Consider the following 20,919-nt stretch of genomic DNA (forward strand, 5'->3'; position numbering starts at 1 on the left):
GCAAAGCTAGAAAAAGTAAAAAGAATACTCAGAATACCCAAACTATCAGAAGACGAAACAGAGATTTTGAATAACTCAGTCTCAGAAAACAAGATAGATTTGCTATGAACTGCAAAAGTTGGGGGGCAGGAGTTGAGGGGAGATCTACTGGTCCTGATAGATTCACAGGAAGATTCTATCAAACTTTTAAAAGAACAACTGATACCCATATTTCACAAATTGTTTTCAAAAAGTGAGAAAGTATCCTACCAGAATTGTTTTGAAACAAATGTAGTTCTAATACCTAAACCAAGGAAAGACAAAACAGAAAACCAGAGGCCAGTATCATTAATAAATATTTACTCAAAAGAAAAAATTAACAAAATGCTGTAAAATAGACCACAGAGATTTATCCAAGAAATTTTTCATTATGACGTGTGATTGATTCCAGGGATACATAGATGGTTTGGCATTAGAAACAAAATCAACATAAACAATCATATCAAAACCCAAAACATCCAAAACCACATAATCATCTTAATATATACAAAACAAAACCTTTGACAAAGTACAACACTCTTTTATGCTTTAAAAAAAACCCTCTACAAAGTACAAAGTCACAGAAGGAGTTTTTACCATAAAAACATCTATTAAAAACCAAAAGCAAGAATCAAACACAATGGGGATACACTAGAACCTTTTTCAATAGATATGGGAGCAAAGCAAGGATGCCACTGTCCCTACTATTACTTGATATAGTTTTATAAATGCTAGCAACAGTAACAATACAAGAGAAAGAAATGAAAGGTGTAAACATAAAAAAGAGATAAAACTATTCCTATTTGCTGATGCAATGGTTTATAAGAAAAATCCTAAGGATAACTAGGTGCTGCAGTGGATAGTGCGCCTGCCCTGGAGTTAAGACGACCTGAGTTCAAATGCCTCAGATACTGACTAGCTGTGTGACCTTGGGCAAGTCACTTAACCCCACTGCCTCAAAAAAAAAATCCTAGGGAATCAACAAAGATACTAATTGAGACAACTAATAGCTTCAGCAAACTTGCAAGCTATAAAATAAATTCTCAAAAATCAACAGCATTTCTATATAATAAAAAAATGAAAACAGAAAGGTAAATCCAATTTCAAATAACTACAAAATACATAAAATATCTGGGGACCAGCATACCAAACAAAAAACATGAAAGACTTGTATGGATTCAATTACAAGGTGCTCCTTAAAGAAATAAAGGACACCTTAAATAGGTACAGGAAAATGTGATATTAATGGGCAGGCCATGCTAATAAAAATTACAGTATTACCAAATTCAATTTACATTTTTAATGCTGTACCAATCCAATTACTAAATCAATACTTTAAAGAACTTGATAAAATAATTAAATTCATTTGGAAAAATAAAAGAAGGGAAATGATGAAAAGAAGTAGGGACAAAAGAAGAATTGCACTTCCAGACCTCAAACTAAATTATAAAGCAGCAGTCATCAAAATCACCTGGTATTAGTTAAAAAATAGAGAGGCACATCAGTGAAATAGAAAAGAGAATCAAAAACAACAACACTCAAAACTGCTGGGAAAACTGAAAAGCAGTCTGGCAGAAATCAGGTACAGATTAACGTCTTACATAATATTCCATAATACACTCTAAATGGGTATACAATCTTAATATTAAAGATATTATCAAAAAAAGAAGGTAAACATATTACGTACCTCTTGCAACTATGAGTAGGACATGTATTCCTAACCAAACAAGATAAAGAGGCAATTACAAAAGATAAAATGACTTTTGTTACCTAAAACTGAAATGCTTCTACACAGACAAAATTAATGCAAGAAATGAGGGGAAGTGGATGAATGGGGAAAAAATTTTACATAAAAGTTTCTTTGATAAGGGTCTGCTACTGAAGATGTAAAAGCAATTAATAAATATCCGTAAGACTAATAGTCATTCCCTTAACAGATAAGTGGTTGAACAATATGAACAAACAATTCTCAAAAGAATCACTAAGCATTCACGACATGAAAAAAATGCTCCAAATCATTAATAAGAGAAATGCAAATCAAAACAACCCTAAGGTTTCACCTCACACCCTGAAAACTGGCAAAAATGACCAAAAATGGCAACAGTCAATGTTGGAGGGGCTGTGGAATGATAAACAAATTTGGAATTACGCAGATAAAGTGACAAAAATATCTATACCTTTTGAACCAGAGACTCTATTACTGGGATTATACATTCCAAACAAATTAAAGTAGCATTTTTTCATATAATAGTGAAGAAACAGAAACAAGGCAGGTGTCCATCAACTGGGGAATGACAAAAGAAATTTTGGCACATGAAAGTAACAGAATATTACTATGCTGTAAGAAATAACATGTGTAATGAATACAGAGACTCATGTAAAGACCTTTATGAACTGATGCAGAGGGAGATAAGTAGAGCCAAGAAAACTATATACGTAGTAACTACAACAATGTAAATTTAAAAAAAACACTCCAAAAAATGAAAAGTAAAAATGTAACAAAACTAAAGATCAAGCAGGAGTCAAATGAAAAGATGTAAGAAAACATCCTCAAAATACCCCTTTATAGAGGTGAAACACCCAGAAGTGTTACACATTGGACATGTTTTCAGACTTTTTTTTCCCCCTTTTTGGTGAGGCAATCAGGGTTAAATGACTTGCCCAGGGTCACACAGCTAGTAAGTGTCAAGTGTCTGAAGCTAGATTTGAACTCAGGTCCTCCTGACTCCAAGGCTGGAACTCTATCCACTGCGCCACCTAGCTGCCCTCAGACTTTTTTAATGTATCAATCAATTGCGCAGATTTTTTTTCTTCTCCAAAAAAACACTACATATGGGATGGCTCTCTGAGAGGGCAAGGGGAAATGATACTTGTAATAACTATGATGACCTAAGAAATCAAATACATTAATTAAAAAATTACCCAAAAAAGACTACTACAACAGTATAGGTAAAAGCTGGTAAGAGCGTGAATCAGGGTTGTAACTAAGCAAGAAAAAGGAACATGTACGAGAGCAGCTACGAAGGTAGAAACAACAGGATTTGGCAATAGGTTGCCTATATAGGGTGAATGAGTGAAAGGAGTAGAGAATGACACTGCAATAAGTAATAGAAAATTTTGAAAAGGAGGAGGTTTGGGGAAAAAGATGAGGTTTTGGCCATGTTGAATTCGAGATGCCTACAGGATATCCAGTTCAGGGCATTTAAGAAGTAGAGTGTATGAGATGGATGAAGAACCGGCAAAAGATACAGAGAAGAAGGAATCAATCAGGTAGGAGTACTAGGAGAGAGTACAATCAAGACTTATTTATTCCCTACTATGTGCCAAACACTGTACCAGGCTTAGGGGATAAAAAAACTTACAAATGGGAAGAAAACAAATACATACATCATGAAAACCTAGAAAGGAGAGAATATAAAGGAGAAAAAGGTGGCTAACAGAGTCAAATGCTGAAATCAATTAAGAAGAGCACTGATAAAAGGCCAATAGATTTGGCAATTAAATGAGCATTGGTAACTTTGGAAGGGCAGTTTCAGTTGAATGATTTTAGGCTGGAAAATAGATTGCAAATGATTTAGAAAAGAATAAGAGTTAATATAGATGGCTTTTTCAAGGAAGTTGGCCCCAATGGGAAAGAAATAGGACAATAGCTAGCAGGACAGCAGGATCAAATGAGGACTTTTTTTAAAAAAGATGGGGGAAACATGGATATATTTTCAGAAACAGGACAGAAGCCAGTACAGAGAGATTAAAGATAGGAGAGGATAGTTGTGCATGTGAATACACAGGTAACTTGTTTTTTTTCTTTTAAATATAAAGAAAGTAGAAACAAAGGCAAATAATACAATGAGCACAGTGTGGTCCCATAAGCATATCAGGACCACTAAAGCTACCAAGAAAAGGACAATAAGAGGATTTTGTTGGCTTTTTTTTTTAAGTTAGAATCAGGAAAATAGCAGGATCAATCAAAAGGATAGAATAAAGAAATCTAATGCTGCTCAGGATGAATGAAATGATAATGACTGACAAAAAAATACATAGTTGCTCATCTCTTTTTTTTTTAGTTTCTATTTTCTCTTCCAAAGAAAATTACTTTTGCACTGGAAAAGAGAATAAAAATGGGTAGCAGAGAAGTGATCCCCAAAGTAAGCAAGGAGAGTACGTGAACATGTAGCTGCTTATGAATTTAAGTTACCAGGCCCTTCTACTCAATCAACAATCAAGACTTATTTATTCCCTACTATGTGCCAAACATTGTACCAGGCTTGGGGGATAAAAAAACTTACAAATGGGAAGAAAACAAATACACACATTATTATAAATACTGAGTATCCCAAGAGTCTTAGTGCAGTTACAGCTTTAAAAACCTAAATAATAGCTTTAATAGCTGTGGGGACACTCTGTGTGCTCCTGACAGAACACTAGAAAAAATGATTAAAAAGATGGTTAGTGAATATCTAGAAAAGAAAGTATGCCCTCTCCCTGTGACAAGTCCATCTTCTATTCATTTGTAATTCTCTGGAGATTATTAGGTTCAATGTATTTGATTCTGGTATTAAAAAGATAAGCCTTTGTTTTCATAGGAAGCTTGGGATCACTAAAACAGCTCTGCAATTTCTCAAAAATAATTTAGCTCTCTCACCAAAGGTGTGTATGTGATATAGAAGTCAACTGCTGAGTTCAAGACGAAGAAGAATTTCCTGTTGATGTTAAGGTCTTCCAGGTTCTCTTGTTCAATTATGAAATTCTGTTGACTGCCTCAAGCCCTGAAACACTGCACAGCCTCCTGGAAGAGATCTGTAATTAGTCACACAAGTCTGGTCTTTCATTCACACAGGACAGATCAGATGGATGAACAATGTCTATTGCCCAGATTACATGCATTTAGACGGCAACCTGTTGAATTTGTCCATCATTACGTGCATCTGGGACAGACAATACAAACAGAAAGCAAACTGGGCCCAGAGTCAAACAAGAGGATGGAAAATAAATCCACAGAAGTCAGCACTTTATATAATGATATCAAAAACCAAGAGGTAACAATAGAAAAAGAAATCCCATTTAAAACTACAAAATGCATAAAATATCTAGAAGTTGGTGTGCCAATACATACTCAAAGAGTGTATATATAATTTTAAAATATTTTTAATGAAACAGACAAATAACTGGAGGAATATTCACTTCTCATGACTGTACTATGCCAACAAATATGAGTGACAATACTATCAAAATAAATTTACAGATTTAGCTCTTTAACAACTACCAAGTGATTTTACATTACAAAGCTAGACATATAATAACAAGATTCATTTGTAAGATCAAAAGTCTAAAATCTGAAGGGAGATAATGGGAAAAAATAGGAATGAAGGAAAAATAGCATTTCTAGACCTTAAACTATATAATAAAGCAGCAATTAAACAAGAGTGCTCAGAACTGGTTATAAAAAAACAGAAAAGTAGGGTCAGTGGGACAGACAGAATCAGAAAAAATACATGTTTGATAAACCCAAGAGCATAACCTGCTTGGAGAAGGCCTCGATATTTGACAAGAACTTGTAGGAAACTGTAAGCAAAAGAAGTTTTACAGACTGTTACCTTATACCAGACACCGCAAGAAAACTCTACATAAATAAGCAACTGAAATATAAAAGTTCACAACACCCAAAAAAAAAGGGGGGGGTAGAAGGGAGGAGTTGGAGTTAATAAAAATACCTTTCACAAATCTGGCCAAGAGGAGAATTCTCAACCAAACAAGAAATAGAGTAAGTCACAAAAGATAAAATAATTTCAGTCACATCAAATTGTGACAAGTTTTTTGTATGAACAAAATGAGTGTACCTAGGATAAGAATGAAAACTGTCAAATGAAGGAAACATCTTTATATATCCAATTTATACAGGGAATTAACACAAATATACAATGATTCCCCAAAAATTTTAGTGTAGTTTTAAGTCATCTTACCACCAAAGAGATATTTACTAAGCAGTCAAAGGGTTCTTCAAAGAAAAACTGCAAGCTATTAATAACCATATGCAAAATTGCTACAAATCATTTAAAAAATGCAAAATAAAACAAGTCCCAGCTCAAGTCTTGTCTTCTACAGGAAATCTTTCTCAAATCCTTTTAATTCTAACGCCTTCCCACTTACAATTGCTTCTTATTTATCCTGTTTGTAGCTTGTTTGTACGTATTTAGTTATCTCCCCCAACAGGGGGCGAGAGGATAAGGGGGTAAGGACTGTATTTTGCCCCTTTTTATTTGAAGTTTTAACTCTGAACAAACTGGCAACAAAGGGAAGGATATGGGCCTGAACTGTGATTCCAACAGAATAGGGAATTAAGTGGGAAGTTACCTCTACCAATGAAGGTCAGTATCTTCTGTGCAACTTAAAGACTTAAAGAAATTACCTGGAGCACTAAAAGATTCCGTGACTTGCCCAGGATCACAAACTGGGGATACATGAGAAGTAAAACTTGAACTCAAGTTTTCCAGCTTTTAAGTCAGCTCTCTATCCCCTATACTACAGGAACTTTCATATGAAGATAACAAAAGATGGAACTGGTTGAAGTTAAAGGGGTTGTAGAAAAGACAGGCATCCTGATACACTATTGGCAGAGCCAGAAAATGAATCATATGGAAAACACTTTGGAAGCATACTTTTAAAAGTGATTAAAATGTCATATACTACTAGACATCTTACTGATATGCATATGACCCAAAGATGTCAAAGAAAGGAGAAAAGGGTTCCATATATTCCAAATCTTCCCATCAGCAGTCCGTGGTAACAAAGAATTGGAAACAAAGTGATTACTATTGACTGGAGAATACCTAAACAACTTAGGATACACAAATGTAATGGAATTATTATTGTACTATAAGAAAATACGAATATGAGAAATTCAGAGCAACATAGGAATTAATGCTGAGTAAAACAGAACCAAACAATATACACAATAACTATAATAATGTAAATGTAAAGAATAAAAGTGAATGTTGCATAATTATAATAATTAAACTTGACCCCTGAGAAGACATAAGAAAAGGTACCACCTTCCATTTTGGAAGAAGTGAGGGACTATGGGTATGAAATTCTGTATATGAATTGACATGGCTTGTGTATTGGGTAGCACTACTGAATTTTTCAAAAATCCTGAATACCAAGGAAGGCCGGCTGAGTTGGGTAAGGAGAGGTATAGTTTAAAAAAAAATTGTTACATAAAAGAAAAAGCTACCAATAAAACAAACAAATCAAACAAGTCATGCTGTACTATCCTTATTTCTTTGAATGAAACATTTATTATGTACCAGGCACAGTACTAAATACTGCAGCTATAAATACAAAAGTGAGAGTCCCTGCTTTCAAGAAGCTTACATTCTAATAGGAGGAAACTATACATATAAGAGACAAGACTACTGGTCTAGGGAATCACTGGAAAGGTACAATGACCCATTAGGCAAGTTAATCAACAAACCATTCCCAGAAGCAATGGTGGGATTCATTTAATGCAAAATTACTAAAATGATAGGTGTTTCCCTAGATTTTAGCAAATTGTTAGCGGAAAAAAAGGAGGCAGAGAGCAGAGTATGTGATCTAGATGACAGGAGGATTTTGGAATTGATTCGATTTTAGTTCCATCAAAAGAACGGTCATTAATGGTTTGATGTCCACCTAGAAAGAGGTCTCCAGATGAACATTACAGGGATCTATTTATGTGTGACCTTATCCTCTAACACTTTTATCAATGCTTTACTAAAAACATAAATAGCGTGCTTTTCTAATTTGCAGATTCATTCCAAACAAGCCTAAGAGAAAACTAACAAACTGGATGACAAACTTAGGATTCAAAACAATCCAGAAAAACTAGAACATTGGGCCAAAATGAATATGATGAAATGTTAATAGGGACAAATGTAGTTTTACACAGATTTTAAAACATAAACTCATAAGCACAAGATGGATATACCTGCCTAGAACATAGTTCCTCTGAAAAAGATCTGGGAATTTTAATGGACTTCAAGCTCACTATGCAGCTAAGACACTAACAGAGGGATAGCTTCCAGGAATAAGAAGATAATAGTCCTGCTGTCCTCTGACCTGGTTAGACATCCAGAATATGTATTCAGTTCACAACCGGGTAGGAGAATTTAGGAACAACATTGTTAAGCTGGAACATCCAGAGAAAAGCAGGCAAGAGTTAAGAGTCTTGACTCTATGTTATATGACAAATTAAATGACCTAAGAATTTTAGAGAAGATTCCAGGTTGTGTTCAAGTTGTGTTCAAGTATTCAAATATTACCATATGGAAGAGAATTTATATTTGTTCTGGGGTCAGAACTAGAAGCAGAACTAGGTAGATGTTACAAAGAGAATTTAGGGTTGAATTTTTTCGAAAAAACTTCTCAACAATTAGTTATACGAAAGTGGAATGTTCTGCCTTATAAAGGAGTGAATTCCACCCTCCCTCTATTGGAAGTCTTCAAGAAAAAGCCAGATGGCCATTTGTATACAAAGCAGAAGGGAATTTTTCAGGTAAAGGTCATACTATACAGTCTCTAGGTTCTCTTTCAAATGTTCTATGAATACTTGATATTTCTTTGGCACTTTCAACATTGCTTGATGATAGGGGATGTCTCATTCTTGCCTTTTCATAAGCTATTATTTAGTACTGTGCACTGAACAGAGAGGACACTTAATATTTGTTGAATTTTTTTTCTGTAGAAATAACTGTACCACTCAGTCTCATCATTGCAGTTGAATATTTTCAATTGCAAAATTCCTTTGTAAACTTACTAATGAACCACAACATTCAATAGGAAACTTATCTGAATTTGTTGTATTTTTTATATATTTTGTATCTCCACACATATATATTATATACATACATTATAATATATGTGTATATATTATATACATGCATACATTATATATGTATGTGTATATATGTACATATATTATATATGTACATATTATATTACATATACATATATATGCATTATATATAATATATGTACATATATACACATACATATATGATGTATGTGTATATAATATATACACATATATTATATATGTAATATTATATATACACATACATCATATATGTATGTGTATATATGTACATATATTATATGTGTATATATTATATATACATATATATAATATATATATGCAAGTTATTTCCCTCAACAGAATGTAAGGTCTTCAAAGGGAGGGGCTGTTTCATTTTTATCTTTGTATCATCACCTCCTGGCACAGTACTACACAGGTGCTAAATAAAGTCACCTAATAAAACTCATGAATTAAATAACATTTATCTACATGCAAATTTTCCAAATAAAATCTTATTCCATTAAGTGAAAATTTTCATTTTCGTTTTGTTAATTTCCTAAAATATCAATCATTAAGCATTTGTTGTGCTTACTATGTATCAAGCACTGTGCTAAGCACTGGAGACATAAAAAAAAAAAGCAAAAGACCTTGTCCTCATAATCTGACAGGGGAGACAAGAAGCATATATGCACAAACAAGCTATAAACAGGATAAATAGGAAGTAATTAAAAGTAGGAAGGCACTAAAATTAAAAGGCTTTGAGAAAAGTTTCCTGTAGAAGATAGGACTTTAGCTGTAACTTGAAGGAATCCAGAAGTTAAGAGGGCAGAGTTGAGGAGGGAGAGCATTCTAGATATGAAGGCCAGCCAGAGAAAATGCCTAAAGATGGAATGTCTTACCCATGGAATGGTACACTGTCACTGGATCAAAGAACACATGGTAGATATAAGGTGTAAGAAGACTAGAAAGGGGTGGGAAGGTATGTGGGTTATGAGGTGCTTTGAATATCAAAAAGACAATTTTATAGTTGATCCTATAAGTGATAGGGAGCCACTAGAGTTTATTGAGCAGGGAAGTAAAATGCAGCCTCCTGCAAAGTAGAAAAGTCACTCGGAGAGACCTGAGGTAGGCAGACCCATCAGAAAGTTATTAAAGTAGTCCAGGTGTGAGGTAAGGAGAGCCTGTACCTGAGTGGTGGCAGTATCAGAGAGGAGGGGGTTGTATTCAAGAGATGTTGCAAAGGTGAAAATGACAGGCCTTGGTAACAGATTGAATATAGGGGTTGAAAGAGAATGAAGAGTCCAGGATGACTCCAAGGTTGTGAGCCTGAGAAACTATGAAGATAGTTGTACCCTCAAAAGTAGGAAGGAAGTTTGGAGGGGGGTAGGGTTTAGAGGAAAAGTTAAATAAATTCAGTTTTGGATACGTTGAGATTAAGAGGTCTACCAGACATTCAATTCAAGATGTCTAAAAGGCAACTGGAGATTTGAGAATGGAAGTCAGCAGAGAAGTTATGACCAGATAAGATAGAGATGGTAATTAAATCCATGGAAGTTGTTGAGATCACCAAACGAAATAGTACAATGGGAGAAGAGAAGGCAGCCCAGGACAGAACCCTGTCTAACACAGGTTAGAGGGCAATGACCTGAATAAGGACTCATTGAAGGAGACTAAGAAGGAGCTGTATGAAAGGTTGGAAGAGAACCAGGAGAGAACCGTGTCCTAAAACTCAGAGAGAAGGGAGAATAAAGGAGGGTGATCAACAGTGTGACGGTCTGCAAGGAGATTAGAAAGAATGAAGATTAAGAAAAGACTATTAGATTTGACAGTTAAGAGATCATTTGTAATTTTGGAAAGAGCAGTTTTGGTGAAATAATGAGATCAGAAGCTGGATTGTAATGGGTTAAGAAATGAGAGAAGAAAAAGTGGTGGCATTTCTTATAGACAGACTTCTCAAAGAGTTTAGCTTGAAAAGGCAGAAGAGATACAAGATGATAGTGGAGATGGAAAGATCAAGTGAGGGTAATTTTAGGATTGGGGAGACAGAGGCATGTTTACAGGTAGTGGACAAAGAACCAGTAGACAGGGAGAGACTGAAGTGAGAGAGGGGGAAAATATGTTGGAAGAAATGGAATGTAATTGGATCACCTGAGCAGGTAGAGGGGTTTATCTTGGTAAGGTCACCTCTCCGTGTGAGACAGGAGTGAAGGAGGAGATAGTAGCAGAAAGTATTTGAGTGATATGAGATGAGGAAGAGGGGAGAAGAGGGAGCTCACAGTGAATGGTATCAATTTTTTTTTCTGTAAAATATGAGGCAAGGTTTACAGCTGTGAGGGTTGAGAAAAAGGAGGAGGGCTGGGAGATTTGAGGAAGGGATGAAAAGCTTTGGAAAAGCTGCTGTGGAGAGTGAGATGGTGAGTTGATAACGGACTCTGTGTAAAAGGATTGCCAAGTAGGTGAAAGAGCCCAGTTAAGGTTGTATAACATAAATTTGTCATGAATTCATTCAGAATGGTTGTATAGATTTTCTCCACCTTTGGTCAGCAGAAGGTTGTAGGATATCATTGTATCCTATGATGCATGGTTGTAGGTTACAGGAGATGACAGGAGTGACCCAAAGCTGAGGCTTGGCAGGGTGCAATCAGCAATATGATAGGGGGGCTAAGAACTCAAGAGAAGAGGATAGTGTAGAGTCAAACTGGCTCACCAAGGGATTAAAAGGGGGAAAAGAAGAGAGCAAGAATGATGGCCTGCGAGAAAACTGAGGGGTCAAGGGATTGGAGGTATGGATAAAGAACAAAGTTTGGTTAGGAAGGCAGATAAGTGAATTTCGGAACTCTTGAATGTTGAAGTGGTACATATGTGGGTAAGCACAAGATCAAGAGCGTGACTATCTTTATGCATGGGGAGGAGTAGTTCATGGGAAGTATGTTGGTTAAGGAAGTGAGTGATTAGGGTATTTGAGGGAGAACCAATATACATATATATATATATATATATATATATACATATATATATATATATACATATGTATATGTATATGTATATATATATATATATATATATACATACATATATATATATTTATTGAGGTCCCCTAGTACGAGTACAGGAGTTGAAGAGAGAAAAACTGTGAGCCTGGTACTGAATTCACTGAGGAAAGAAGGGGACTTGGAGGTCTATAGACAACAGTTATCAGGATTTTGATTGGTTGGTAAATGTAGTCCATACTTTCTTGCCTTATTAAACTAAGTATACTGAACTTTTTAATGACTGGGTCACCATTATGAGCAATCAAAAAAAGCTAATGTGATTTTTTAAGCTGAATTAACAGAAGTGTACAGTTCAAGAATAGAGATAATCTACTATATTGTTCCCGGGTCAGACCACATATGGAATATTGTATTTCATTCTGAATGCCACATTTTAGAAAAGACTTGAATGACCTATGGCCTAAAGGGGGGGGGGGAGGATGACCAAGATGGTGAGGAGACTAGAAATTATACCATATTAACAGTCGTTTTGGAAAAGAAAAGACTTAAGGGAAAGGTGATAATTGGGTTCAAGTATTTTAAGTGCTGTCATGTAAAAGAGGAATAAGACTTGTTTCATCCAAAACTAGGAACAGAAGGTAGAAGTTGCAAAGATATAGGCTGTATTTCTAGATCTATCCAGAAGTGAAATGAGCTACCTTATGAGTTAAAGCTGGATGACACTTTCTGGGCACTCTGAAGAGTTAGAACAGGAATACCTTCTGAGGTATGGCTTGAACTAAATTGTAAATGAGCTTCTTCCTAAGATTCTAAGATCTTATAAGATTACCTTACCATAACACTGAACTGCCAGAGATACCTGAAATGTATAATGACTGTCTGCTCCTATGTTAAACTGACCCATCCTCTTGGAAGATTGGGGGGGGGGGACAAATTACCTGCTTTTTATAGTTTTTCTGAATCTTTCCCCTCTTTCTTAGAGCTGCCGATGTACCTACCTCTAACAGCCTTCTTTTCTAATTAACTCCTAAACTGCTTCCAAGTTAGGGCAGCAAAAGTGTTACAACTGTATATGAAATAAGGATAAATAAATCCTGAAGGCTTTCCTATAAGTTGGATGTGCTAGGTCTATATCTCAACATCATCCAAAAAAAGGCAAAAGGACTTATTTTACAAAAATATTTACAACAGCTCTTTTTGTGGTGGCTAAGAATTGGAAACTGAAGGAGAGCCCACCAATTTGGGAATGGCTAAACAAGCTGTGGTATGTGATTGTAATGGAATATTATTGTGCTATAAGAAATGACAAGCAGAATGATATCAGAAAAACCTGGAAAGATGAGAACTGATACACAGTGAAGTGAACAGAACCAGGAGAACATTGTACACAGTAAAAGCAAAAACTGTGAATGACAGCTATTTTCAGCAATACAATGATCCAAGTCACTCCCAAAGGACTAATGATGAAGTATACTATCTGCCTCCAGAGAAAGAACTAATATTGACTAAATACAGACTGATGCATGCTATTTTTCACTTTCTTTCATTTTTTTTTCTTTTGAGTCTTCTGGTACAAAATGACTAAATGGAAATGTTTTACATAATTGCACATGTGTAACCCATATCTGATTGCTTACCACCTCAGGGAAGAGTGAGGGAGGGAGGGAAGAAGAGAGGGGGACAGAATTTGAAACACAAAACTTTAAATAAAAATGTTTTAAAAATGGAAAAAAAATATGTCGTATGAACTTTGCTATATGAACTCTGTAACTTTTGGCTACTTAGAGGTCTTTTGGGGGCTTACTTCCTGGTTCCTAGCCATGTTACATATAGTTTATATTGTCCAATAAGTAACCTCCATAAAAGTCAGGTGTTACTGTAATTTTCAAATTACAGTAACAAAAAAACTTAAGTGCTTAAATTTAAGAAATGCTAGGGAAAATTTTAAGTCCTGTGCATTTAATATACCTACATGGACTACACAGAAAGATGAGAAATACTGGAAGACAAACGCAAAAAAGAAAATATGAGAAAAAGAAAACTTACACTGTTTCAGGAAGAGCTGCTCCTTTGAACTAACTGGGAACCTATTATCAATTCATATTTTATGAGAAACAAATGAAAATGCCCAGATTCCAAGGTCCTTTAAATATGATAGTTCAATGTAGTCATCATAACCCTTCCAGTGGCATAGCTATTGATTACAAAGTTTGATTTATCTTTAAAAGGAACAATTTTCAAGAAGAGAAAAGGTAAAATTACATCCACCTTATTCAAAATAGTAGCCTAAAAACATCTCCATAATAAACACCTCCTACCTTGGATTACAAGAAAGTTTACAAATAAGATACAATGTTGAAAAAGAAGTTAAGAAAAATAATTTTGTATTATCCTCTTCCAGGGTCTTCTTCTTGATATTTAATCTAATAAAAACTCAAGTAAGTAAAAATCAAATTCCTTACATTTACACAGGAAGAGTAGTCCTTCAAAATTAATGAAAGCTCAAATAAAATTAAATAATAATGTCCATTAAGAAAAGATTATTAAAAAAAAGCTCCACCCAAGCTGTGAATTGGTCCAGTAACTCTAGAAAGCAATTTAGAACTATGCCCAAAAAGTTATTAAACTGTGCATACTCTTTGACACAAAAATACAACTACTCAGCTTACACTCACTAAAGGAATCAAAGAGGAAAAGGACCTATATGCACAAAAATATTTATCATAATTCTTTTCGTAGCAGCAAAAAATTGGAAACAAAGGGGCTGTCTTTTGGGGAAGGGCTAATTAAATTAAGGTTTATGTATGTAAGAGAATATTATTGTGCCATAAGAAATGACAAAATAGATGGCTTCAAAGGAAGCTGGAAAGACCTCTGTGAACTGATACAGAACAAAATAAAGAGAACCAGAAAGATTTATACAATGACAACACAGTGGAGAAAAACAAGTTTGAAAGACTTTAGGATTTTAATCAATGTCATAATAAACCACAAGTCCATAAGACTACAGACGAAATGCACCACTCACCTCTTGCCAGTGAGGCAATAAACTTAAAATATCGAAACATACAGTACATATATTTTCAGGTACGACCAATGTGGAAATTTGTTTAGCTGGACAATGCATATCTATGACAATGGGGTTTTTTTTCAGATATTCTTTTGGCTGAAGGTGGGGGCAGGGGAGTGATCAGAGGAACAAACAGATCACAAATGCACGAAAAAATTAACTTATTTTTAAAAGCTCCCCTAAAACATTAATACTATACATCTTCAAATTAAGAATGCTATCAGCTTACTCAAAACAATGACATTAGGAAATACAAAAATGCAAAAATAGATAGGAAAAAATACAAACCAAAAAATTTTAGTCTTTTAAGTACTTTCAGATTTGTTAAAGTCTCAGAAGTAGAAGTGCTGTAGAACAAAGAATGGAAAGCGGGCTTTTGAATTTCACTGATAAAATCAACCAATTTTATATTCTCTCTAGCCTTTGATAGGAAGTTTCCACTCAATCATATGAAAAACTTGGAAAGCATGCAGTCTTTCTGAGAACTGTGATATTAGTTAATAAAATTCTTAGGTGATTAAGCACTAACCCTGGTACTATTATTTCAAAAGACCCTTCATAGTGCTATGAAAACCAAACCGCAAAAAATTCATAAAGCTCTTGGAGGCTGATTTCGTACTAACACCAGTGACAGCCTTAGGTTCTCTTTAACATGCTTTAGTTCTGAAAACAATACCTATATTCTTTTATATAACGGAAATTTTATCATATAACATACACTGTATTTTGCAGTCTGTCTTAATCTTTAGAGATGTTAGAATTAGCTAAATGGTGGGAAAATCTAATCAGCTCTTTAAAATATTAATACCAGAATCTGCATACTTTCTCAAGAGGCACAAATGTTACCAACAAGTCCAAACTGAAAGGTCCTTTGCAATCAGAATTTTTTTACTAAGCCTACTCACTTTGCTGAATAAAAAATGCCATGGGGAAAAAACCCATGGGAAAACACAGTTCAAATACTAGTTTACCTTACAATAATGTAAATATATGTCATAGGACACAAACTAAATATAATATTCTCAGACTTATAAGTCTTCCTTTGTAATATGAGGCACCTCATATTAGCTATATTCCAAGACATTTAGTCATATGCTAAATCCAATCTCCATCACACTTCAAACTTCCTATGTTGTCACACAGGACAACAGTAAAGAGCTAGGAATTTCCATTTCATTTTTCAGTGCTTAAACATCAGTTAAATTTTACATTAAGAAAAAATGTAAATACAATTTTATATCTTTTATCAGCACACTCACAGAAAAATAAAATTACAAAGATGTAAGACAATGACACCTCCCTGACAAAATATAAGTAACTAAAGCCAAACATTATTTTAGATTACACATTTCAGGAGATATAACCAGGGATGTTGGAAGAACAAAGCAGATATAAATGTTGTTGTCGCAATTAATATAAAAGCTACATACTCAAACTACTATAAGGGGTTAATTAATAATCTATATTAGCAGAGAATGTCAAGTTGGAAGGGACCCTCAGAGAACATTTATTCTAATCAATACCTGAACAAAAATTTCCAATACAGGGGCAGGTAGGTGGCACAGTAGATAAAGCACTGGCCCTCAAGTCAGGAGGACCTGAGTTCAAATCCAATCTCAGACGAAACACTTGACACTAGCTATGTGACCCTGGGCAAGTCACTTAACCCCAATTGCTTAAAAAAATATATGAAAAAAAATTCCCAATACTACATACCTTAGTAGTGGTAATCCAACCTTTCCATGAAGACCTCCAGGAGAGTAACCTACTACCTCTCTAGTAGTATTTGATTCCTGTTATATCTCGTGATATAACAACACTTTTACATTATATTGTGCCTAGCTTTCCTGCTAGTCCCTCAACAAGGAAATGTTTTACTTTATTTTCCTAGTAACTTAACCAGGAAACATCAATTAATGCATTTTTTTAAATTAATGTAAGAAGACTGCAGGATGTGGAGAGAAAGAATCCCAATTCTACTACTCACTATCTGGATGACCTTGGCCAAGTCATTTAAACTTTCTAGGCCTGTTTTCTCATCTGTAAAATCTGAGGGTTGGACTTGATAATAAATTTATGATCCTAAAATACTAAATCTAGACATCTGAGTATTTCCCAAATAACTGAAAACACTATTGATACTGGTTTAGTAAGTTTAAAATATTATTTCATTTAATCCATGCCTCCTACACACACACAAGTATATTCTGATAAGTCAGAAAACATGATTCTAGAGTTACAAGCATACAAAGAAAAACCATCTCATGGAAAAAGAATTCAACAAAGTTTTTGGGGGGTTTTTTTGCTAACAGAACACAGCACTCATCTTAGATAAATATCACAACTGATTTTTTTATAATTCAGCATATTAAAAAAGCAGATCCAATTAGCATGATTTAATTGTCTGGAAAACAAAGGAACTCAACTTCATTCATCCTCCCCCACTTAACGTATCAGTAAGGCAAGGGGAAAAATATAACAGTAGCCATTCAAAAGCAACTATCTTTGGGGTTATTCCATATCAGACTCTGGTTTCTATGTTTCTGAAAATGGAAAAAACAAGTCATCTGTTCCTACTACCCAGGCCACTGAAGAAACAGTAATATTCTTAAAACAGAATTCCAGAAAGTATATCAAAGATAATTTACAGTCAGTGTTGCCTTTTCATAGCATGAAATATGTAAATACTGTGGCACTGCTTGTGGGCAGTTACATGATCACTTTATTTGCTACATATACCAAAACCCAGCTCTTTACTGAAACTTTAATACCGTGATAAAAACTATAAAGAAATTCAACTGCAAACTACTAAATATATTTTGTGAGCCATTAACCAAAAGAGAAATAAGAGATTCATATTACTAAAACTTCCATTAGGTCACTCTATTTAAACTATAGTAGTCAAAAAAGGAAAATCTGGATGTTGTATTAAGTGTTTTAAGATGCAAATTAGATCTGGAGATAAAGTTAGATCTTTTTTCAAAAAAATAAACATTTTTGAAAGTCAGGTCCGCAATTCTTTCATTCACCTCTTCAAAAAAGTATTAATATTCTCATATTTTATTTAATCCTTGGTTAAAAGACATTTAGATAGTTTTGTGGTTCAAAACATCTAGATTAGACAGTATGCAACCAAATGTAATTAAAGCAGTGAAAGCTAACCATAATTTTTTTGTCTCTGAACTGACTTCATATATGCATAACTACATTTTTAAAAATTTACAGTGTACCTGATGCTCAAATGAGTAAGAAACGGATTTCATATAAATTCTACTTATGTCACATAGAAAAGAGAAATTAAAATGTCTACTGTCTATAACCCTAAAGATTTCTGTCAAGAAACATTGCCTCATTAATTCAAATTATAAAATTACAAGTCTACACTACAAATCATGTACAGCACAAGCTAAGTCTTCATGTATGCATTCATATGTAGTTAAGATAACCATAATACTTCTCCTCTTTTTCTGAGAGCAATCTCTTCAAAATTGTATAGAAAAGTATTTTTCTCTGTTGGTGCTACATTTTAGTCACAAATTATGGGTTTCCACAAGATAAAAAAAAGAAACTTTACTCTGATATTGATTCAAAGGGGTGAGTTTCTTGCTTTCTAAAGGAGTGCACAAAATGACTGAGATGTAAGTTCAGATACATACATTCACAGTCATGTAATCATCATCCTGTAGCAGATACTACTATATAATATGCATCTCTAACCTCCTTTTTCTTCAGTATCTCCAGAAACAGAGGTTTAGGTTCTAAAACAGGACTATCTCATGTACTCCCATTAAACACTAGTTCTCCACACAAAGCAACAAACAGAAAATTCAGAAACCAAATTTCAAGGTCTGATAACTTACAAAAAAAAATTTTTTTTCCTGGGTGTACACACATACACACACCAAGAGCCATGAGGCAGGATTTAAACCAACTGTTTTTAAATACACAGTCGCTCAAACAACTAAACCCATTTCTCATGCACATACATTAAAGATTTTGCTTTGAGGTCATTATTTTCCTACCTGAGCAAGTATACTAGAGGGGAGGGAGGAAAGAGGAAAAGAGAGGCAAGACAATGAATGTAGTGATAAAATATATGTGTGTGTGTGTGTGTGTATATACACACATATATATATGTATATGCATATATGTAAATATGTCTGAAGAGTTTCCAGCATTACTATTCAACTACTTTTTTCTTTTCTTTTAATTCAGAGCACCCCAGTTCTTGGCTCCCATTCGCTAGCTAATAATAATGATGATGATAATAGCGATTTTTTTTTAAACCATCAAGGGTTGGGCACCAGGAGGCATACCCGAAGGAGGCAGCCCTTAGATGCCTACGACTTCTTTCACAAGAAAAACACACCCAAAATTCACAGTCTCGGGCTTCCACGGGAGGGCTGTCTTCGCGGGGTGGGGAATGGGGAAATTGTGCGCGTGTGTGTGCGTTTTGGAAAGAGAGCCTCGCTTGGGGGGGGGGGGAAGAGCCTCACCTGCCCACCTCCTCGGCCCCAAAGGGGCTACTCCTGACAGGCTGGGTCCCCGGCCCGCCGTGCCCCTTCAGCGGCGGCGGCCGCTGACTCCCCTCGCTCCCCAGCTCCCAGGAGCTGTCCCGGGAAGACTCCCTAGGCCCGGCCCGAGCCGCTGTCAGACCCAGACCCCGCCGCCGGGAGCGGCTTTCCGCTCCGCAGAGCAACGGCCGGGCCCGCACCGAGTCTCCCCGGGCCCGGGCGCCCAGGAAAGCAGCAGCAGCAGCAGCAGCGGCGGCGGCGGCGGCGGCGGCGGCGGCGCCTCCTCCGGGCCCTCCGTGCCGAGCCCTGCTTGTCCTCTCAGCTCCGGGCCTCGCCCCTTCCCTCAAGTTATGACCCCCGGACCCCGGCTCAGGCTCCGGGATGTGGGCATGACGTGCACCCCGCCATCTCGCTGGCGGAGGGGACGTCCCACTCCCCACCTGCCGCCCCCCGCCCGGGCGCTCCCTGGTTACCGTCAAGAGCCCGGACTCCGCCATCCTCCTCCTTCCTCCTCCTCCTCTACAGAAGCGGCGCTACCCAACCGCCGCCCCCCGCCCCCCCCACCGCTTGCCCCGCCCCGCCTCGGCCCCCCCACACACACTCCGCTCCAGCGTCCCCTCCTGCTAGTCCCGCCCGCCGGCGTGCAACGTCACCAGCCCACGAGGGGGGCGGGAGTGCGGGCTGGAAGGCGGGGTCATCCAGGGGGAACGGGTGGCAGCTGCCCTCCAATGACAACGTCGCATTAGCGTCCTTACGCTCCCTCCCTTCCCTTCCCGACTTACAAAGCTCGGTCTCCTGTCCACTAGGTGGCGATGCCTCCCTCTCTCGGGTCATAGAGTTACTCCTCTGATAAAGGGAGACCGACACCCCGCCCAACTTAGCATTGACGCCGCAGCGGCCATATTTAATGATGGAAAAAAGGGCATGAACGACGGGAAACCATTCTTCCAGCTTCCGGTCACACGCCTTACGCTTTCCCTTCGCCCAGCCTCCCTGTTTCCCGGGGCAACGGCTAGTGGGTAGAGAAAGTGACTGGTAGGTGACGAGCTGCCCCAAGAAAGGAATGCTAGATGACCTGATGTTCTGCGTTAGACGTGCCAGTTCAGACTTTTCACCCACAGCCCCGTGTGGGGCAGATGTCCACACACTTGGGTCACGCAGCTTCAGGTGTCTTGTGCCCTTACCTCGATGGACTAACTAGAGTGCGGGGATGGGAAGCCTATCCCAACCGGAAGTCGTCTCACTGCCTTCCGGGTCGGGAGCGGAGAGGGTTCTGCAGCCGTAGTACCCCTCCCCCAGGGGGCGCCCAGACCTGAGCCGGACTGGAACCCAAAGGTGAGCGATGGTCCGTCCCAGGGGCTGGGGGGAAGCCGAAGGTCAGTGCGGGACACGCTGGACCATTGGAGGAGAAGGAAGAAGAGGCGGACGGGGGAGCTACTGAGCACCGGCCCGGCTGGATGGGCGGCTCCTGTCTTCCGGTGAGAGGGCGGGCCG

General features: G+C 37.0%; 2 protein-coding genes across 9 annotated transcripts in view; one reads left to right on the forward strand and one right to left on the reverse strand.

The window, feature by feature from the left end:
• Positions 1 to 20,697, reverse strand: part of SHOC2 (SHOC2 leucine rich repeat scaffold protein) — a 148,730-nt gene extending 128,033 nt beyond the window's left edge. The window contains exon 1 of one of the 5 annotated variants that reach the window (XM_078151058.1): positions 20,610 to 20,697. The gene's annotated coding sequence lies outside the window, so the exon portion shown is untranslated. Of the gene's footprint in view, positions 1 to 4,660; positions 4,791 to 19,898; positions 19,975 to 20,207; positions 20,296 to 20,609 lie in introns of those variants that run through there. The other 4 variants (XM_078151057.1, XM_020988008.2, XM_078151055.1 and 1 more) reach the window with 4 other exon arrangements.
• BBIP1 (BBSome interacting protein 1) overlaps positions 20,671 to 20,919 on the forward strand; it is a 35,219-nt gene continuing 34,970 nt past the window's right edge. Inside the window, exon 1 of one of the 4 annotated variants that reach the window (XM_020988011.2) lies at positions 20,671 to 20,760. The gene's annotated coding sequence lies outside the window, so the exon portion shown is untranslated. Of the gene's footprint in view, positions 20,761 to 20,809; positions 20,904 to 20,919 lie in introns of those variants that run through there. The other 3 variants (XM_078151060.1, XM_020988014.2, XM_020988013.2) reach the window with 3 other exon arrangements.

This window comes from Phascolarctos cinereus, unplaced genomic scaffold (genome assembly GCF_003287225.1).
Source record: "Phascolarctos cinereus isolate Bilbo 61053 unplaced genomic scaffold, phaCin_HiC Scaffold_3;HRSCAF=262, whole genome shotgun sequence".
NCBI lineage: Eukaryota > Metazoa > Chordata > Mammalia > Diprotodontia > Phascolarctidae > Phascolarctos > Phascolarctos cinereus.